We start from the raw sequence: 20,751 nt of genomic DNA on the forward strand, positions 1-20,751 counted from the left end.
TTCATTTTTTATCTCATATGGAGTTAAACCCTTTAAATGAAAATGTTTGATTACCGCTCTGAACTCGTTTTTTTTCATTTTTCTTAACGAACCATTTTTTTTTCAATTGTTATAAAAACACGTAAACTCAGAAGATGTGGACTGTGACTGCACCATATATCTAGTCGGGAGTGGTGCTGACTGAAAACAGATGATTTGGAGCGATTCGCGCGCCATATGTTGGTCATTCTAAGGACTTACTGAACTACCCTCGTATTTAGTAACGCTGTTTTAGTTGAGTCACTTACTGGTTCGTCCAGTCAATGTAAAACAATCACTGGTTCACCAGTGATAATTCAAAATTCTGATTTAACCAGTGACAATTTTGTTGATTCAGTTTAAAAGATATAAATGTATTTTAATAAGATTCAAAATATAAACAATTTGAAAACCCATTATTGGGAGCGTCCACATATTACGTGACGCTATTTCAGTGATTTTTTACTCACCCCTCCCTGTTTTAGTATTTGGTTGAAAATTTAATTATTTTGTTAAAAATACAACTATGTTGTGAAAGACTTATCTTTTTGTGCCAAAAAATCAATTTCTTAGTTGAATGTTGAATTAATTTCTTAAAAATTAATTTTTTGTTTTGTTTTTGATTCATTATTTTAATTAAAAATTAATATACAGAGAAAATTCACCAATTTTGTTAGAAAGTCGTTCAAGATTCTTCGGTTTAGTTAGAAATTCAGTGCTTAAGGTAAATTTTAACCAGTTCATTAAAAAATTGAAATTAGATTTTTAATTGAAAATTTATTTCTTATGTTTAATAATTTAACTTTTTAGTGCAAAATTCATCTGTTTTAGTCAAGAATTCAAGTATTTCGTTAGAATTTTGTTTTTTTGTTATTGTCAAAAAAAAAAGTTTTTCAACTGCAAATTTAACAGTCTCTTTAGAGATTCTTCTCAGTGAAAAAATCAGTTTTTTCTTGCAAATTCAATTCTTAAGTTTAATTTAGATCTCTTTTATTACTTATTCATTTTTCTTAAGATTCATCATTTTAGTTGAAATTTCTTCTCTGTAATTCAAAATTTTGCTATCTTGCAAAAATGCACTTTTTTTTAGAATTAATTTTCTGTACTGAAAAGGCATGTAAATATTCCATTTTTGTTGAGAATTAATATTTCTAATTGAAAATTAATCTTCTCTCCTTGGAAATATGTGTATTTAAAAAAAATTCGTCTTTTTTGGTTGAAAATTAATCCTCTTGATTGCAAATACATTTAATTTGGTGGAAAATTAAACACTTCAGTTGAAAATTACACTATTCATTGAAAATTTAACTATTTTGTTAGAATTTCGTTGCTTTTTCATAAAAAATTAATTTTTCTTATTCAAAATTAATTCACTTTAGTTTTGGTAGGAAATACTTGAGTTTGGTTCAAAATTCGTCGTTTGGTAGAAAATTGTTCTTCTTAGTTTAAAATTGATCGTTGTGGGTTGAGGATTCAACTATTTTGATTAAAAATTTATATTTTTTAGTTTAAAATATAATTTCTTCTTTAAAAATTCATATTTCCTGATTGAAAATTAACTTTCGAATTCAAAATTCTTCTTTCTTGGTTTAAAACTCAACAGTTTTCTACAAAATTAAACTTTTTACCTTGAAAACTGAACTATTTTGTTGAAAATCCGTCTGTATTCGGTGGAAAATTCTTCTTCTTAGTTGAAAATTCATATTTGTAAGTTAAAAATTCAGCTATAGAGTGGAAAATTTAAAATTTTTTGTGAAATGTTTAATGATTTTGTTAAAAATTAAACTATTTTAGTAAAGTCATCTTTTTTGCTCAGAAATTGATCTGTCTTGTGGGAAACTTGTCCTTTCGTATTGAAAATGTATCGAATCTGAACTTCATTTAAAACTGAAAGAATTCTTATTCGCTAAGAAATATTAGATTTAAACTTTTTTATACTCAATTATTTGAAATGCATTTCCATTGTTTAAAAATTAAGAGTTCTAAAATTGTTAGCTATACTTTTCAGAATTGAACAATTTATTTTTCAAATAGTATCATTTTCATCTATTTCTATTTTGAATCAAAGACTGTTTGAGATGACAGAAGTTTGCCAAATTTTTAAAATACAGAAAAAACATCCACCGAAGTTATAATAAAAAATCTAAAAATTTAGAAATTCCATGCTAAATATTTTTGAATTTAAAGGTTTTAAGCAAATAAAGTTCTGTTTCAAGGCCTAGAAAATTAAGCTGTTTCAGAATTATGCTTACAAACGCATTTTGTTCGAAAAATGTGATTTTTGTCAACAAAAGCACTGACATTTCACAGTTCATGATTGAAGAATTTCAAATATGATGAACTTACAATATTTAAATATTTCAAAAAAATTTTAAACTTATATGCTTTCTAATTTAAAACTTTCAGAATAATAAAAAAATGAAGAAGGTGAATGAATGAATTTAGATATTATAATTAATAATTATTGAACTGGACTTAATTCTGAAGCATCAAAGTTCGATTACTTCTTGAAATTCGATTTAACACTGATCCGCTTCCAGGGAATTATTCTAAAAACTTCATACTTGCGCAAACTTTTTTTTTCTGAATTCAGTCTCACCGATTTTACTAATTTGAACTTTAATTTCGCCAAAGGAATGAATTTCCCAATTCAAAGGAAAAAGCTCTAAGCGGTTCGTAAGTCGCATCCAATATCCGATCATTCATTTGATTCGGAAAACTTCTCTTTGAGGGAGTAATAGAGCATCGGAAGTGCACGTTCTCGCATTCAACCTTTCCGATCTGCCTCTCTTGTTTCTATCCACTTGCAGTGGCGTAACCGCTGTCTGCCAATAAAGCTTCATTTTATGGAAACTTTAAAAAGTTGAATGCCACAGAAGTTTGCGCAGAAATTTTCATTTTAGCAAGAAATATCACGTGAAGAGTGGGTCATAACTTTGTTTAGAATCGCCTCTTTCCCTCTTGCAGCAATAAAAAGGAAATAAGGTAGAATGAACAATACGAGTGCTTCTCTATATGCATTTTTCACAACATATTTAGAATCTAAAGTGTCCATTCCATTATAGTATTTTTCTAATTAAAAATAAGAATCTCTGTACTTGGGGGGATACGTAAATTTTCCACATTCCACGTTTCATTCCTACTTTTCATTTCTTACTTTCTACTCCCCACTTTTCACCTGTCATGATTTTTCGTAGGAAGTGACGTTACAAAATTTTATGACGATGCGTGGTGTGAATTGAAAAAAATGCAGGTGAATAGTGGGGATGATTGCGTAACTTTCCCACATCCCACTTTTCACTTCCCTCTTTTTACCTATGATGATTTTTCGTTATAAGTGTTGTTAAAAAATTCCATGAGGACATGTGTGAATTAAAAAAAATGGAAGTGGAAAGTTGAGACGATTACGTAACTTTGCAAAATATCACTTCTCTTCACTCTTTTGACCTATTATGATTTTTCGTTGCAAGTGTTTTTAAAAAATTCTATGAGGACATGTGTGAATTAAAAAAAAAATCAGGTGAAAAGTGGGGACGATAACGTAACATTCCCACATCTCACTTTTCCCCTATGATTATTTTTCTTTGTATGTGTTGTTACAAAATTCTATGAGGACATGTGTGAAAAAAATCAGGTGAAAAGTGTGGACGATTACGTAACTTTGCCACATCCGACTTTTCACTTTTGATTGTTTTTCATTTTAAGTGTTTTTACAAAATTCTATGAAGACATGTGTGAATTAAAAAAAAATACAGATGAAACGTTGGGATGATTACGTATCTTTCCCACTCTTTCCCACTTTTCATTTCACCCTTTTCACCTATCATGATTTTTCGTTGTAAGTGTTGTTACAAAATTCCATGAGAACATGTGTGAATTAAAAAAAAATGCAGTTGAAAAGTGGAGAAAATGAATTTTTAACTTAAAAAAAAAAACGATTTTTCATTCAAATAGATGAATGTGCACTCAAAGAGATGAACTTTGTATTAAAATAATGAATTTTTTAACTGCAATAGTTAAATTATCAGTTGCAATAGTTAATTTTCATCTAAAAAATTTTAGAAGTATGTCAAGTTTGAAGAAAAAATTAATCCGATTTTTAAACTAAGAAATGAATTTTCAAACAGAAATATTATTTTTTTACGAAAAGGGACGAATTTACAGCAAATTTCCTGAATTTTAAAACAAATAGTGAATTCTGGATCTAAAAAAGATATAGTTTCAACCAAATAGCTTAATTATCATCAAACGAAAAATTAAAAAAAAATGGAATAATTTGAATCTAAGTTAAAAAACTAATTTGGAATTAAAAAAACGAATTTATACCAAAATAGTTCCATTTTCAATCTGAGAGATTAATTTTCAATTAAAGAGAGACATTTTGCATGAAAGTCATGAATCTTCCATTGGAATATTTAAATTATCAGTTAAAACAGTTAATTTTTATTTAAAAATTGTTAAAGTAGTTTAACTTTCAAGCAAGTAATTAAATTTTTAAACAAAAATATGAACTCTCAACCAAGAACACTAACTTTCTACCAAAAATACTAATTTTCAACAAAATACATAAAATTATAAACAAATAGTTGAATTTTAATCTTTACAAGATCAATTTTGGGAAAAATAGTTTATTCTTCAGTAAAAAATATTAGATTTGAACAAAAAAAGGCAAATTTCCAATAAAATAGTTAAATGTTTAACCAAAAAGAAAGACTTTCTGACAAAATTGTTGAACTGCCTTCAAAATAAATTTAATTTTCAGTCAAAAAATTCCATTTTTTATTTAAAATATCAATCATCAACCAAAAATGTAAAAGTAGACTTTACAATCAGAGAGAATTACCTTCCAATTAAAAATAGCTACATTATCTACTAAAAGAGTGAAAATTCTACCAAAAAAAGATCAATTTTGAATTTTGAATTGGAATAGTTCAATTGGTAATTGAATATAAATCCTACTGATAAACCTAATTTTATACAAAACGGATGAGTTTTTAACTAAAATCCTGAATCTTCAACCAGAAAAATGAATATTCAAAAAAAAAGTTAAATGTTTAACTAACTTGTTGAGTTTTCAATTAATAGATGAATTTTCAACTGAAATGAATAATTTTCTAACAAAGACGATGAATTTTCAACAAAATATATGAATTTTAAAACAAATCTTTGATTTTTCAACTAAGATAATTTTTCCGATAAAAAAGGTACACTTGTGATAATTTTGGTCAAAAAATTAGTGTTAAAACAAAAAAGGACCGACTTTTCAACAAAATAGCTAAATTTTCAACGAGAAAAATAAAGTGGAAAAAAATTAATTAGCCATTAAAAGAAAAACGATTTTTTCAACAAAATAGTTCAAATAAAAAGAAAAGGTTGAATTTTCAACTTCGAGATATAAATTTTTTATCAAACAGTTGAATTTTCCTATGAAAAAAGTACATTGGGAATTAGAAATAGAATTGTTAAACTTTAACTTAAAAAAATTAATTATCAGAAAAAGGTTGAACAAAATAATTAAACTAAAAAAATTTTTTTAATTTATAACCAAATAAGAGAATTTTTTACTAACCAAACTGGAAAAGTTAGATTTTCCCTTTAAAAATTAATATTCAACGAAGAGAAGCAAATATTGAACTCAGTACTTTTTTTTATTTCTAATGTATTGCATATTTTTCTATATTGAGCTCAAAATTTTTGTGGCTCAGAAAATGATTTATCTTCACCTGCAAAAAGTGTTTCGTTAGATGTACCTAGTTCAAGTGCCCGTCGAAAATTAATGGTTTAAAAAAATGTATAGGAAATGCCTTCAAATGTTTTCATTGGTGAGAGGCAATCTATTTTGAGAATCGGATCAGCAAATTATTAATTAATTATAGTTAATTTCGCTTATCATTCGGATCCAATTTTGGGATCAAACTGACTAACTGGCATTTATTTTCTGAATTTTATATGAAGCGAAAAGTTTAGATTTTATGAGTATCCTTTCGTCTACGCCAGTGGGATCCTCACCCTGTAATAAATACAAATTGCAAGCTCGAATGCGGCATAAAGGTGCGCATACACCGGACATGCGGAATCGGAAACCTATGCGTGAACGCGTACGCATACAACTTTTACGAAAGCGAGTACGTGAGTTGCCTCGCCCAGATTCAATTGTTCCATTTTATTTTTTATTCCCCCTCCCCATCTCTCTCTCTCTTTTGACGAATCATTCCCTCTTTGCGTCGAGAATGGGACCCCACACGGCGTCTGTTCGACCCTTGTTTTCCCCGGTGGTGGATACAGCATCGGACTCGATTCAACGTTCGGTCCTCCGCAATGTGCAATCGTATTCGGTTAGCTCGTTCGCTTCAACGGTGATTAAAGGTGGACGATTATACCTTCGCACTCAACCGTGAAATTCCTGTCGGCGGGGATAAAAATGTCGTTTTAAATCATTATCTAATGATTTTCAATGTGGAAATTTCAATATCATTGAAAGTTTTCAAAGGCTTTGCGATTTTAATGTATTTTTTAGGGTGGCCATCAAGTTCCCATAGAATATTGTAACATTTTAACCTACGAGGTCTATCCAAAAAGTATCCGACCTTGTGGTGTTGTAGAATACAACAGAGAGTTTCTAAGTGAGACTCAGTTCATGATCATTCACATCTGACGGGAAAGTATAGGGGACCGGCTCATAATGATTGTAACGTTAATTGTTATATCATTTGTATGCGAGAGTAAAGAAGTATTTATTTTAAAATAATTATATAGCAATCAAATTTGTTAAAAGATTTGAAAAAAATATGATAGAATTCTGGTACCTTCCAAAAAAAGGTTTGCCAGAATGATGAAATTGATTCTTTGTGTGCCGAGGACATGTCATGTCTTCTCTAATGATGGATCCTTGATATCTAGTCACTAAGTCAGTTCTAACGGAAACTTGCTCGAGGAATCGAGTCCTTAAAGGTATAACTAGCTGCAAAGATCGTAATCTCGTCGACTCGGAGATAACGATATCCGGCAGAGTGCAGAGGAAGGATATTGCGCCAAGCGAGGCGGCGAGACTCGGTATTCTCTACCCATTTCCCGCGCGAGGAGAAGAAAAGACGAACAAAGCCGATATCGGCTAATGCCACCGAATCCCTTCCAACTGGTTTCTTAAGCCTTCTGAACCAAGTTTCAATATGTCTCCCAGTTCTCCTTCAACAAGAATCTAGACGATCTTTTCATGGCTTCACAATCGAAACACCTTCAAATATTTGTCCTATTAAATACAATGCCTACCTTCCAATGCTCTTCTTCCCAAAAAGGGGTGTTCGCTCAGTAAAAATGAACAAATGCGTTATTATGCTGCTCTGGAATAAATTGGCTTTTGAAATTGACCCAAAAATTTTTCCTTTTTCGACTAAATATGGTGCACTTTCAGAGAAAAAGCAGCAAACTTAATTATAGTGGAAAAGGGACTAGGTCACATTGAGTGCAAAGTAATGACAATCGAATTTTTTATTTTCCTTGCTCTCGTTTTTAAGTTGATTATCCAATTTTATGAAATCAAGTCCGATATAATTTAGATCCAATAATAAAAAGTTTAAAATTGAACTAAATATAATTGCTAGAGTTTAATAGAATTAACCGAAGGAATTGAGAATTCATTAGAAGCCTGAGACATTGATTTCTATCTATCTTTTAAAACCAAAATGAATTCATTGCACATGGCAATTGAAGAGGAAACCAACTTCATATTCATCTTACACAACCTCAAAGGAATAACTATGGAAGGTGACCTACTTTTGAGTCAAAAAGATCTATCTTGCATTCCCTAAATTAAATCGTTTACCAGTGCTCTCATTATTCTCTCCGGGAACAGATTAAAAATTTTCTTCTCATTAACAGTTAACGCCTTCAGTTACAAACTAACCTATTCTAAAATACTCTCCTGTAAAGGTGACAATATCGAAGATATCACCCCAAGGCTGTAGAGTGATGACTTATAGGTTATTGCTAATAGATGAATTGAACATCCATGGAGCTGATAGAGTTGGACAAGGTATAGTAGTTTACACAAAAGACACGTAGTAAGCTAAATATTGACCGTCGATACTCTCTCAAAAGGGTTAGCGATGTACGGTGAAGTGGTTTCCTATTGGTCCGCGGAACATGGTTGCAACGTGTTTGCAGTGTTCAGAATGGACGAGAGATCCTATTGTCCTGCCAAGCTTGTTTCTATGCAGATGAGATACGCACACGCGGACCAAAGGGGGTTTGCTTCCCTTTGCTTCCCTTCTACTCCAGCCAGCCAGCCTTCTACATCTATTTTCTCTTTACAGTTCTGCCGTACCACCGTTGTTCCAGAATGCAGCAGCGCTGCCTTTTCCATTCACCAGTCGCAACCAAGCTTGCGATAAAAAAGCTCGCCGAACCTCCACCTGTCCGTTTGTCTACGGCTCGAGCGAACTCAAATTTTATGCGACGAGCACTCGTTTCCTCCCTTTCTCAGCTCAACCTCTTCTTACTCCCGACATTGTGTACGAGCATGTCTGCAAACATGTTCGACACAAGCAGTGGTAATTTGATTTCTGATTGAGATAGCTCCACATTTTCTTTCTCTGATCTTCCATTCGAGGGGGTTTTATTCTTCAAACAAGAAAATTCTTTTAATCTCAAAGCAGAAGTTGAAATCCAATCCATCAAAGATCCAACTGCGGTTATTGACGTTAAATGCCTTTGAAAGTATGAGGAAATTATAGTAGTACGGTTATTAAAGCCACATCTTTATTTAAAAGGTGAGAAATAAAATATTTTGACGCTAGGTCTTAGAGTAGATGATCGCTATTAAAAATTGAAATTTATTATCAAACACCCCATATATCACTGTGCGTAACGACGTATACAGCTTCTTTCCGGGAAGAGAAGCGTAGGCGTTCTCGCAAGTACTTTGTTCCCCAGGGTGCTAGTAGAATTCTACATCTACTCTATATTATAAACGTGTCCAGTGTCCACGTGGGTATACATTATCCAAGCCTACATTTATACAAACGTCAGGAGTCAGAACCGTATTATATCGATGCGTAAAATGTACAGTGACAGCCTTAACAATGCGACAAAGTTGAGAGTGTGGCGAAATGTAAGGACCGTCTCGTCGACTCCACAATGGTCAAGTTGGTGAGCTGATAGGTAGGCAGAAAGCTAGAAGGTAAAATAGTTGGTAGACTGCAACTCCCCTTCACACTGATGATGTCCTGCCTTGTTCAGCCGTCAGCTTCGGAATCCCCGTCTCGCTCCATCACATTTGTCATATCAATAAATTTGCATTTCATGAACAGGTATCCACGAAAATTCAGATTAAGTCATTCGACTCGTAACAAAAGAGAGAATCAGAATTCCAGGAGTAATAAAACTTATCTTATTTCCCGTGGGAGGAAGCGTATAAAGCCCAGAACAACTGTATTTACATTTGCTTTTTTGTTAGTTTGCACTTTGCTTCTCAAATATCAAAATAATTATTCTTCTTTTTTGGAGATGAAAAATATCATGCAAAGTTATGTAAACTTTATTAAAGGTTTGGAGATGGGAGGCATATCGATAAAGAGCGGGAAGTTTGCCTAATTGCTGTTTTTGTATGTATCCATGCAAAAATATGCTTTTTAGTTTTCCTCTCGCTGAGAAAATTGTTTGATATTTGTTTGTGAAGTATGGCGAAATTTTCCAGCCTATTCGGAAACGAGAGATGTGTATAATGTATTGGATATGATATATGCATATTTCGAGTTTTTGGCCGCGGGTATAATAAATGTAAACTACCGATCTATTGTGAGGAAGGTCCATTGTAAAGTTTCGTATAGGAACCCCAACTAGCCCTCAGGGAGCAGACCGGCTTCAAGTTGTCCGAACAGACGCTCGATAAGGCACTTCAAATTTTGTAATTGGTCGGGAATTCAGTTGTATTATTAAATTTTGTTATTCATTTTTTAATAATTACCAATTTGGTTTCATCGGTAAAGAAGGGAGCAAGCACACCTATTTTCGAAATGTTAGAAATTGAAATTAGATTGAAATTCAAATTAAAAATCATATTTAACGTCCAATAATCAAATTGATGCAAACTCCTGTTAAAAACAACAATCCAACGACAGCACCCACGAACAGGTGTTCTCCCTTTGATACCTGAGAATCAAAACATTCTCATTTTTCTTTCCTCTTTTTTATTTTTGTCCAAAACTTTTTTTTCAGATTACAATAGAATTTGTTGTTTTTGTTTATTCGTTGTGGTCCAAATTTGGCCATTGTATTCTTGTTTTTAACAGGAGCTTACACCTAATTTCACTATATCTGATAAGCCCCTTTCTTTTATTATTTCCAAGCATGTTCACTTTAGCTAATTTTTTTTCTTCTTCTTTGTTCCAGGTAAGTTTCGCAGTATGTGCTATAACTAAAATTTCCGACAGAAGACTTGAAAATATGAAGCTCTACTAAATCAAGTGAGAGTACCAAAAATTCTCAGAAGGTGGTAAAAGTTCTCGTTTTTATCGAGAAAAAAGTAAATTACGATCAGATTGTGAAACGCACTCTTAAACGAGTGACCTGGAAGTAGAAGGTCGTAAATTGTTCAACGCTGCTCGTGCGAGAGATATCGGTAGAGTGACATTTATTACAATTTTGGAAAGCATTTTTACTACCTTGAAAATTTAATTCGACATCTCGAGGGATATTGATGATGATTTGTAAACGTAATGGGTCGTTTCTATGATTTCAATTTCATTTTACATCGTGATAGATCGTAGATGACCTAGAATTTATTTTGCATTCAGCCATGAGGTTGAATCAAATTTAATTAAATTGAAAGAGATGTGGTGATGGAAAATATTGTAACGAATCATGAATGGAAATAGTCTTGATAAGAAATTGCAAGATTGGATCACAAATGCCTGTTGGTATTGATTTTTAAAGTCGCGACTTGACCAGGAAACCGGGAAATACCTGTAAGTGACCGGGAAAGTCCGGGAAATTACCGGGAAATACGATAAAAAATGGGAAATGACCGGGAAACCCGGGAAATGACCAGGAATTTGCTTCTGATCGCAGCAAAATTCAAAATTTTATTATTTTAATAATTTTCGTAAATTTATAAAAGTGATTTCTACTTCATTTACAGTTGCAGGGCATATAAGTGAAAATGATTATTGTTTTCATTTTGAAACAGGGAGTTTCGGTAATGAAATATAAATTTACTTTAAACAGCGAATTTTTTATATTGAACAATAATTTTTTAAAAACTAAAACTGGGATTTAAAAGAATGGAGTTTAGAAAATCCCTGTTTTAAGCCAAAATTCGTCACAATTTAAAAGTCCCTTCTTTTAAAAAATCTTTTAAAAAATGTAATTACTTTGTTGAAAATCAATTTTTTAACGAAAAATTTGACTATTCCAGTAGAAAATTTAAAACTATTTTTCTGAAAATTCAATTTTGTTATTGTTAAGAATTGAATCTTTGAAGGGAAATTCAATTATTCTATTTATGTATTTTTTTTTTTTTTTTTTGATGAAAATTCAAATATTTAGTTGAGAATTGACATTTTTTATTTTAAAATTAAACTGTTTTTTTTCGAATATTCATGCAATTTGTAAAAAATTCTTATTTTGATGGAGAAAATGAATCTTATTGGTTGAAAATTCATCTTTTCGGTAAGTATAAAATTGAACTGATTCATTATTTTAGTTAAAATTTATTAGTCTGGTTGAATGTTAATTTTTTTTAATTAAAAATTTAACCGTTCCACTTTGGGATAAAAGTGGCTCTTTTCTCGTTCAAAATTTAACAATTTGGATGTTAATTTTGCATTTTTTAAATGAAAATTCATTTATTTAATTGAAAATTTACGTAATTTTTTAACTACTTTTTTGGTAGAAAATCGACAGTTTAGATTTCAAATGATCTTTTTCTTTAAAAGTTAAACTCATTGTCCAAACATTTTTTTTTACATTGAGCTTTTTTATTTAAAATTTGTTTCTGTTTTGGTTGAGCAGAATTTTTGTACACTGAATATACGACTTAAGTCGAGTGTTTCATAACTTGAGTTGAAAATTATTTTTTTGTTTGTAAAACATACAATTTTTGACTGAAAATTTAATTATTTAATTTTTTGTTGAAGAATGGTCTGTTTTGTTCGAAAATTCATCTTTTTTTATTTAACATTGATTTTCCTAATTTAAAATTTAAGTATTTAAGTATTGGCTGACAATTTATATTTTTATTAAATTGTTTTCCTGTTTAACTATTTCAGTTGAAGATTCATTTTTTTAGTTGAAATCTCATCTTTTGTTTAAAATTTAACTATTCCAGTTCAGGATTCATCATTTTAGTTTAAAATTCATCGGTCAGGATAAAAATGATTTTTTTTACTAAAAATGTAACTATTCCATTTTCTATTGAAAATTGATTTTTTGTCTAGTTGAAAATTAAACTAGTCGGTCAAAAATTTGTCTACTTTGATTAAAAATTCAACAATTTCGTTAAAATAAATTTAATATTCTAGTTGAGTATTCCATAATTTTAGTTGAAACCTCTTTTTTTTTGAGCATTCATTTTTTCACAGAAAGTTTAATTATTCAATTTTTGGTTAAAAAAGACCTTCTTTAGTTTGAAATTTATATCTTTTAATTGAGCATTCATTTTCTTACCTTAAGACTTAATTATTTAAATTTTGGTTGATAATTCTTCTGTACTGTAAATTTCTTTTTGGTTGAGCATTTATTTTCTTAACGTGAAACTTAATTATTTAAGTTTTTGTTGACAATTTTTCTTTTTTTGTTAAAATTCTGTGGTTGTTGAAAGTCGAAAAGGAGAAAGCTAATTTTAAAAAATCTAACTGTTCTCGTTGAGGATTGTTTAGTTAAAATGAATTTTTTTTCACTGAAAATGAAACTATTCCATTTTCTATTGGAAATTAATTTTTTTTCTAGTTCAAAGTTCAAATGTTTGGTTGAAAATGTATCTCCTTTTATTGAACCTTAAACTATTTCGTTAAAATTCATGTATTTTGTTGCAAAATTTTATTATTGGTAGACACATTTTTTAAAAATTAATCTTATTGTTTAAAAGTTTATCTATTTGGCTAAGAATTCAAGTATTTAAGTTAAATATTCATATTTTTATCTTCTTTGTTTAAAATGCACTATTCCAGGCGAAGATTCATGATTTTCTTTTCAAATTTATTCATTTTCGAATTTTTTGCTCTGTTTTTTTAAAGGATATTTAGAATGAACTTCACGATTTGAACTAAATGTTTGCGTTTTGCGAAAAATATGAATATGTTACTTTATGTTGACCGGGAAAATTGAATAACTTGACCGGGAAAAACCAGGAAATGACCGGGAATCTGAAATGGTCCGCCGAATCGTTACTCTCATTATATTTTGGAAAGCATTTTTACTGCTTTGAAAAGTTAATTTAACAATCTCAAGGGATATTTACGATTATTTTTTATTTTAACGGTTCCACTTAATGATTTTAATTTTATTTGACATTTTTTTAGCCCATAGATGACATATAATATATTTCGAATTCAATTATATAGTTGGATCAAATATAAATGAATTGAGAAGGATCATATCATGTTCAAAATTGTTGCGAATCATGTTACATTGTTGCTAATGTATAAATTCAATTTGGCAATCTCGAGAGTTATCGATGATGATGATGTGCAAATTTAGTGGTTCGTATCGATGATTTAAATTCCATATTACATCATGATAGATCATAGATGACGTCATAGATTACATAGAACATATTTTGCATTTAACCCTGAGGTTGGTTAATTAATTTAACAGGAATCCGCTGATGGACAAGATTGTAAGAAATCATGACAGGAAATATACCTGATGTGAAATTGCAAGATCGGAAGACAAATACCTGTCGGTATTGATTGTTTCCATGGATCGTCGCTCGCGGCAAATCTTGATCTAGAGAGCTATGGTAGTACTAATGCACACCTTGCTGTTAACACTGATATACAAGGGTACACAGGGTACACTAGAAACCCACAACTCATTCTAGGCGAGGTGCGCTTAGCGCGCTCCAGTTGCTGTTTAATCTAATTACTCGGTACTAAAGTTTCCTCACCAGGTGATCTGCACATTCCGCATTGTTATCGTCCAGCAACGAGCGACTCTGTGTACTTATCTTCCTGGGAGATCAAAACCAGGGATATCAAATTACCACTCTAGACTTAAGTACATCCCGTTAAGATTTATATTCTTTTCTAGAAAAGCAAGGAAATTGATGTATTATATTATTATCATATTTAATAAGCAGATCTGCTCTAATATTATAAATGGGCCAAGAAAAAAAAATCAGGGTGGCAACTTGACCGGGAAATTACTAGGAATTCAATCAAAACCCTAGGAAATGACCGGGAAATCCATTTAAAAACCACCAAATGATCAGAAAATAAAATTAAAAACTGTCAAATGACCAGGAATTCAATTTAAAAACTGGGAAATGATCGGGAATTCGATTTAAGAACCGGGAAATGACCGGAAATTCAATTTAAACCCCAGAAATGACCGGTAGTTCAATTAAAAACCGGGAAACGACCGGAAATTCATTTAAAAATCGGTAAATGACCGGGAATTACATTTGAAAACCACAAAACGACCGAAAATTCCATTTAAAACTGAGAAATTACAGGGAATTCAATTTAAAAATCGGAAAATGACCGGGAATTCAATTAAAAACTGGGAAATGGCCAGGAATTCAATTTAAAACATGTAAGTTACCAGGAATTCATTTCACGCCCGGGGAATGACCAGGAATTCAATAGGGAAAACTGGAAATGGCCGGAAATTCAATTTAAAAATCAGGAAATGACCGGAAACTCAATTAAAAAACTGAGTATAACCGGGAATTTAATTTAAAACCCCAAGAAATGACCGAATAGACCATTTAAAACCGAGCATTCAATTAAAAGACCGGTAAATGACCGGGAATTTGTTTAATAACCGGGAAATGACCAAGAATTTAATTTGAAACCCGGGAAATGACCGGGAATTCGATTAAAACCGGGATATTCTTCTTATAGTGGGCAAACTTCAAGTTTTCATTATTTTAATAATTCTGGTCAATTTAGAAAAGTGATTTCTATTTTATCGACAGACGCAGGGCATATGTGTAAAAATAGTTATCGTTTTTATTTTAGTGATTAAAAAAAAAGGAATACAAAAATCTGGTCCGAGTCAAAATGCGTCACAATTTAAAAGTTCCTTCTTTCAAATCTAATAAAAGAGAGTACTGAAAGCAGTTTTTAGAACAGAAGTAGTTTTTCGAAGATAAAATATTTCTCAATTGTAATAATAATAATTTTTTTGCATTTTTCGTTGGGAATATGAATCTTTTTCTTGGAAATTCAGCAAATTGCGTTTAATAGCTAAACTTTTTCGTTAAAAATTAATTTTTTTGCTGAAAGATTCGTAATTTTACTGAAAAATTCATCTCTTTTTAGAAATGTAGCCACTTTCTCGAAAATTAATTTTTTAACTAAAAATTGAACTATTCCAGTAATTTAACTATTTTTTATGGAATTACGTTTTTTTTGTTTCTAAAGAAATAGACCTTTAGCGCAAAATTCATCTATTCTATTTTTGGTTGAAAATTTATCAGTTTGGTTGAAAGTTTAAAAAAAAAAAGTTAATCTCTTTATTAAAATATATATTCATCTTTTTAATTAAAAATTCATGCCTTTTGTTTAAAAGTGAGCTATTTGATTGAAAACTTGTTTTTTCTTTGGATGAAAAGGATTTTTTTTACCGAAAATTTAAGTATTTTATGAAAATCCGATTTTTTTTGGCTAAGGATTAAATTTTTAACGGAAAATTATACTATTCTATTTTTGGTTTAAATGTTGTCCTTTTGGATGAAAATTTTGAATTAAAAAAGAAATCAACTATTTAGTTGAAAATTGTTATTTTCATTTAAAAATTAAACAATTTCAGCTGAAGATTCCTAATTTTTGTTGAAAATTCATCAGTTTGATTGAAAGTCAATTTTTTCAAGTGAAAATGTAACCGTTCCATTAAATGAATCTTCAAATTAAAAAGACAAATTGATATCCAAATTCTTATATTTTGAACGAGAAAAGTTCAGTTTTGCACTCAAAGTGGAGTAGTTTAATTTTATACCTACCAATTTCCATCCAAGAAGATAAAATTTTAACCAAAAATAGAATGTTTGAATTTTCCGTTAAAAATATGTTTCTTAACCAACAAAAATTTGGATTACCCCAAAAATAGTTAAATTTTATACTAAAGTAGTTCAATTTTAAGTTGAAAATTTGATTTTCAAAAAAGTAGTTACATTTTTAAAAATAGTTGAATTTGAAATTAAAGTGTAAAAAAAAGATATTACAATTCAGAAATATTTCCTGTTCGAAATACTACTTCCACTTTAAAAACTACTTACAGTACTTTATTTTTTTAAAGTTTGGATAATTTTGACACGGAACAGGGGTTTTTTAAACTCCTTTCTTCTGAATCACAGTTTTAGTTTTTTGAAAAATTTCCCGTTCCATGTCAAAAATTCTCTGTTCCATGTGAAATCATATTTTTTTACGGAAGCTCTCTGTCCTAAAATAAAAACGGTAATTACTATCGTTATTATTTAAATTACTATTATAATTACAATTATTAAAGTAATGAAAACTCTGCGTTTGCTGCGATCAGAAAAAAATCCCGGTTTTTTGCTTGAATTCCCAGTCATTTCCCGTTTTCCAGGTCAAAGAAATTCCCGGTCATTTCCCAATTTTTCTCGGTCAGTGAAATTCCTGGTCATTTCCCGGTCTTTCCAGGTTTCCCGGTCAAGTCTCCACCCTGATTATAAAAAAATGAAAATTCGTTCTCCCTTATAAAAGAAAGTGGTTTCTTTTTACTTCCAAAGGATTGAAGAAGAATTTTCCAAGGTGAATTTACTTTCCTCTCGAGAGATGTGTCCCCTCGTTAGATCTCATTAGATACGAGAATCCTTCATTAAACTAGATGGTAGCTCACAATTTAATTAAAAGCTTGAAGATTAATTTAGTAAAATGTCTTATAAGCGTAAAATCTAACATTTTATAAGAGCTAATAAATTCAATAAATCACTGTGTTAGCAAAGCAAAGTGTATTTTCAATCGAATCGAATTCAATTAGCTTAATAAAAAAAGGGAAGTATAAATATTCATTCAGAGACGTTGGGAGAGTAATCACTCACTGAAAGGTTTTTCTTTGTTGACTATTTTTCTGGCCTGACAAGACCCGGAAAGAAGACCAGTGGAAAACGAGACGATTTTTCTTGGTAGACAAAATACAAAGATTTCCTAGCTCTTAGATGATGGTAAGAGCGTTTAACAAAGGGAGAATGCAAAAGAGGATATAGAAATAACCCCTACACCATTACCATCCAGTTTATCTTAAAGACCAGGAACTTGAAATGGAAGAACAACGCATCCCTCTAGCGTGCATTTGAAGAAACGCACCCAAGTGGAAGCAATCCAAAGTGCAATTTAGGCTTTTCTGCAGAAATGATCGCGATTACTCCTGAGCTAACGGTTCTAATCAATCGCGATGATATCCCCTTCCAATTACTCCTTTTTGAAGCTTACACCTTTTTCCCAGAAAAATTTTTTCGGAAGTACTTCTTAAATTCACCTTTCGGATGTCTGAAAATGGTTTTCCTTTCAGAAAATAAGGTTAACCGACCATAACTGGGGCAATAATAAATATCGTTGAGTATCTTCCATATTTCAAAATAAATCATAAAAGTAACAATTTTCTAGTATTTTTAAATTTTTTTAAATTTATTACCACTATTTCCCGTGTAGAAATTTCGGTCTGGCCCCTATTGGGGCCATTACGGGCCCAGATAGGGAATCCTGACCAGCGCCAGAGGATGGATGAAACACACGCCCAGACCGGGGCCAGTCCGTGACTCCCGATCGGTGCCCGATCGATACCCGATCAGTCTTATTCTAATCAATTTATGAATTTCGCGAATAAAGATTTAGTTTAAGCAAAATCGAAACTAGCTAATTCTTAAAAAAAAAATCATTCATAAAAATTTTCAGCAAAACGAAAATGATCGGAAAATGACCTATAATTTACGATATATTAACATGTTTCTGGACAACCCTGGTCTGGCCCAAGTATGAGCCACAAAATTCTACCGATCAGGGCCAGATCGGGAAACCCGATCGGGGCCAGATCGGTATCACGTTTGAAATCGGGCGATTTCTGCATAGAATTTTGGTTCTTACAAGTCATAAATTAAGTAAAAAATAAGAAAAAAGACTCCACAATATGTGTAAATGAACCGCTGCAAGATTCGCTAATTTTTTGTTTTTCAAAACTTTTGCTTAACTTTTTTAGCCTTGTACTAATAAAATTTCCTACACTAATAAAAAAGTTATGTTTTCGCACATTTTTAATACGTTAGTGACATATTAAAATCTTGTTTGTAAGCCACACGTTTTCCGTTAAATTGATTATTTATTCTAAAAAAAAGTTGTTTAAAGTACTTTATTAGAACTTTCAATTCTAACCTAAAATTTTGCCAAAACCTTAGGTAAGTAATTTACTAGTAACTATTATGTTTAACTTTTTAATAAAAATTAGTAATTTAATATTATAGAATAATATTAAATATTATAAATAATAATTAGATCAATATTATCGATTTACTTTAAAAAATTAATCTTTTTGGTTATAAATTAACTTTTATTTTGAAAATTTATATTTTTAAGTGTAAAATATAACTTTTTGGAAGAAAACTCGTTTTTTTGGCATAAAAATTAATTTTTTTGTTTGAAAAGCTTCATTCATCTTAATTAAAATTTATACATAAGTTGGAAAAGGTTTTCAAACAATATCAATAATTTTTTGGCTACAAATTTTATTATTTTTTCAAATTTAAACAATTTTATTAAAAAGTCATCCCCCGTTCGGTAAAAAATGCAACGGTTTTGTAGAAAATTCGTCTTTTTTACTTAAAAATTCAACAGTCTTGTTCAAGTTTTTTTCCTTTCATGACTATAAAGTTAAACTGTTTTGTTTTAAATTTTGATTTAGAGTTAATTTTAATTAAAATTAATACATAAATTGAAAAAACTGTTTAAACAATTTTAATTATTTTTTGGCAAAAATTTTATTATTTGGTTCAAAATATTATAGACTGAAAAATCTTTTTTGATTAATATTTCAACTATTTTGTTGAAAAAAAGTCTTTTTGGTTTGAAAATGTATCTTTTTAATAATAAATTTCACCTTTCTTGACCAAAAAAGCGACTGTGGTTGAAAATTATTCTGTTTAGGTTGAGGCTTTCGCAGTTTTATTGAAAATTCATTGTCATTTTTTTTTAATTCGACTGCTTTCAATTTTTAATAAAAATCTTTCTTTGTTGATATATCATCTATTATATTTTTTAATCAGAATTTATTTTTTTCTGTCGACTTAATATTTCAATTTTTTTACAAATTGTAAAATTGTAAAATTAAAAAGACTAATTTTCTATCAAAATAGATGCATTTTTATCAAAAAATATCAGGGTTGATATTTCAACGGAAAAATATTTAAATTATAGATGAAAAACAGTGGAATTTATGTAAGAAAAAAAATGTCCACCCAAACAGTTCTACTTGTAACCAAAAAATATAAAATTGTTACCGACAGAGATGAATTTTCAACCAAATAAGATTATCATTAAAAAGGGGAATAATATTTCAACCAAATTGTTTAATATTGCAACAAAATAATGTAATTTTCAAACAAAAAAATATGGATTTTCCACACAAAAATTAATTTTCCACATTAATTTTCCAAACAAATACATTAATTGTGTACCAAATTATTGAATTCTTAAGCCAAAAACAAGAGTTTTCTAAAAAAGCATTTTAACTTTTAACTTTAAAACATTAATTTTTAACAAAAAAGTCAATTTACAACTAAACGGTGCATTTTTCAAATAAAATTATGCATTTTTTAAGACAGTAGTACAACTTTGAACCGAGTAGTGGAATTTTTAACAAAATAAAGGTGAATTATTATCAATAAATATAATAGTTGTTATTTAAGCCAAAACAGATTTTTCATAATTAATAATTAAAAGCAGTTTATTTAATTTAAAAAAAGCTTGAAGTTTCAGTAAAACTATTGAAGCCTCAACCTAAACAGATTAATTTTCAATTAAACAGTTGCATTTTTGTTCAAGAAAGATGAAACTTAAAATTAAAAAGACAAGTTTTTTGAACCAAAAAGACGAATGTTCAACAAAATAGTTGAAATATGAATCAAAAAAGATTTTTCAGTCAATAAAATTTTGAACAAACTAATCAAATTTTAAACAAAAAATAATTGTCCAATTTTTTGGCAAAATTTAATGCGCGATATTTGTTTGGTGCCTACCGTCATTCGAAAATGTGTCGCGAACATTCACATGGAACTATTTTAGATTTCTTAACACAGCTCATCACAATTCTTTTAGCTTTATCGAGATTTAAATCCACATTATCCAAGCGATACGCCTTATTTTGCTGGAGTGGAAAATGGAAAATGGAGAGTAGATTTGCGGAAATAGGTCAGGTGCTTACTTCGCAAGTTTCTGTTACAGGCAGCAACTTCCGGTCAATAGGATTTAAATGGTCGACCAAAATACGAAACGATAACACTTTTTTCTATTAATAAAATTTCTTATCTGAAAATAATATCAGGAAATATCGCAGTCTCTG

The sequence above is a fragment of the Belonocnema kinseyi genome, chromosome 4, assembly GCF_010883055.1.
Source record: "Belonocnema kinseyi isolate 2016_QV_RU_SX_M_011 chromosome 4, B_treatae_v1, whole genome shotgun sequence".
Taxonomy (NCBI): domain Eukaryota; kingdom Metazoa; phylum Arthropoda; class Insecta; order Hymenoptera; family Cynipidae; genus Belonocnema; species Belonocnema kinseyi.